Raw genomic sequence first — 2,508 nt, 5'->3', positions numbered from 1 at the left:
AATAGTATTAATTTAATAAAATATCTTATGTGATTTTTTTGGAATCTATGGTTTTAATCATATTATGAAAGAGTTTTGAGTTAATGACAGTTATTAGGCTGCTTGATGATGTTGTCCATATATATCTGGCATAAAGTATCATTTTTTAAAGGGTGGGACACAGTGGTGCCAAGGAAAGGTAATTAGATTCAAAATGAGGAAACTTGCATTTAAATTGTACTCCTGCGCTTCCCTGGTGGTGCAGTGGTTGAGAATCCGCCTGCCAATGTAAGGGGCATGGGTTCGAGCCCTGGTCCGGGAAGATCCCACATGCCGTGAAGCAACTAAGCCTGTGCATCCCAACTACTGAGCCCGCGCTCTAGAGCCCGCGTGCCACAACTACTGAAGCCCGCGTGCCTAGAGCCCGTGCTCGGCAACAAGAGAAGCCACCGCAATGAGAAGCCCGCGCACCGCAACGAAGAGTAGCCCCGGCTCGCCACAACTAGAGAAAGCCCGCGCGCAGCAATGAAGACCCAATGCAGCCAAAAATAAATAAATAAAATAAATAAATTTATTAAAAAAATAAATAAATAAAAATAAATTGTACTCCTCTCTATCTAATACGGGATCTTAGGTGGGTGTCTTACATATATAAGCCTCAGTTTCCTTAGATATAACATGTGAGTGATAACTTTGCTCCTTTTTGAGTTGCCATAGATGTCAATAAGTCCATTACCTTGCCTGTCCATGCCATATTTTATACCACTTTATATTTGAGAATAGCAGTCTCTGACATGGGTAATATACATCTTAGAGATGCAAAGATAATCCATTATGAGTTTTGAGAAGAAGATACTAGAATTCTATTTCTATTTTTTATTCTTTGGAGCTTATTTTTCTTATGTATGTACATGATGATGAATGAATTCTATAAGTATAGACATGTATAACATTTATGAATAAATATATTACATATAGATATATATATATCTATGATATTTTTACTGCTAGCGATGCACTATCAAAAGTACTGTCAAGACCCCTGTTTTAAAAGGGCTCTTTAACATTTTTCTAAGTCACGGAAGTTGAAGATGAGGAAGGTGAAGGTAACTGAACTAAATTATAATGCAAGGCCATGCCTTAGGAAATAAATTTTAAAATAATAATTCACATACATTTCGTGTATGTCCCTTTTTTTACATAATTTTAAATATTGTTAAAGGATAATTGTCTGTTTAAAAGAAAACATGTTAGCAGTGTTTTGTGGAGTCTGTAACATATGCAGAAGTAAAAATTTATGAAAACAACAGCACGAAGGCCAGAATAAGGGAAATGGAAGTATGCTATTGCAAAGCTTTTATATAATATGTAACTTGATACAGTATTACTTGAAGATAAACTGTAATAAGTTCAAGATGTATACCGTAAACCCTAGAGCAACTAATCACTAAAAAAATGAAAAAGAAGATTAACTGGTAAACAAATAGTAGAGGCTAAATAAAATCATAGAAAATGCTTGATTAAAAAAAGAAAAGTAAACAAGAAAAAGTGAACAAAGAACAGATGGTACAAATAGAAAGCAAATAGCATAACATTAGCTATAAAGCTATCCATATCCATAATTAAGTATAAACAATCAAATTACAAAAAAAAAAAGACATAATAGACTGTATAGCAAATAGCAAGACTGAACTGTATGATGCCTACAAACAATTAACTATAAAGCCAAGATAAGGTTAAAGTAAGAGAATGGGAAGAAAGTATACCATGGTAACACTAAACAGAAGTTTGAAGTATCTATATTAAAAATCAAATAAAGTAGACGTCAAAGGAATATTAGCACAGGACAGCAACAGAATCCATATTCTTTCAAGTAAAAATGTAGTGCTAGGTAACATTCTAGGCATCCCAAAAATCTAAATAAACTTAAAGTGATTGAAAATTTACAGAGTACATTCTCTGACAAAAATAAAATTAAACAGAAATGCTTTCCAAAAAATCCTCAAATATTTGAAATTAAACAACACACATCTGACTAATCCATGAGTCCAAGAAGAAGTCACAGAGGAGGTTAAAAAACATTCTGAATTGAGTGAAGATAAAAAAAAAAGACAAAACTGTAGGATCCAGGTAAACCAGTGCTTAGACTGAAATTTATGGCATTATACACTTATTTTAGAAAAGAAGAAAGGTCTCAAGTCAATGCATAATACATAAAAGCTAAAAAACACATAAAAAAAGACATGAAAACTAGAAAAAGAAGATCAAAGAAAATCTAATGTAAGTAGAAAAAAAAGGAAACACTCAGGTTAAGAATGAAGATCAAAGAAATAGAAAGCAAGCAAATAATTGAGAAAATTAATAAAACAAAAATCTGATTTTTTGAAAGGAGCAAAATTTGACAGAACCCTAGCCAGATTTAACAGGAATGTAGAAGGACAGAAATTATCAATATCAATATCAGGAATGAAAAAGGGGACATCATTATAGATCTTATAGTCATTAGATGAATAATAAGAGAATATCACA

Source organism: Aethalodelphis obliquidens, unplaced genomic scaffold (genome assembly GCF_003676395.1).
Source record: "Aethalodelphis obliquidens isolate GAN/ISIS:26980383/991018 unplaced genomic scaffold, ASM367639v1 scaffold7, whole genome shotgun sequence".
Taxonomy (NCBI): Eukaryota; Metazoa; Chordata; class Mammalia; order Artiodactyla; family Delphinidae; genus Aethalodelphis; species Aethalodelphis obliquidens.
Note: the sequence above shows the minus strand (reverse complement) of the source record.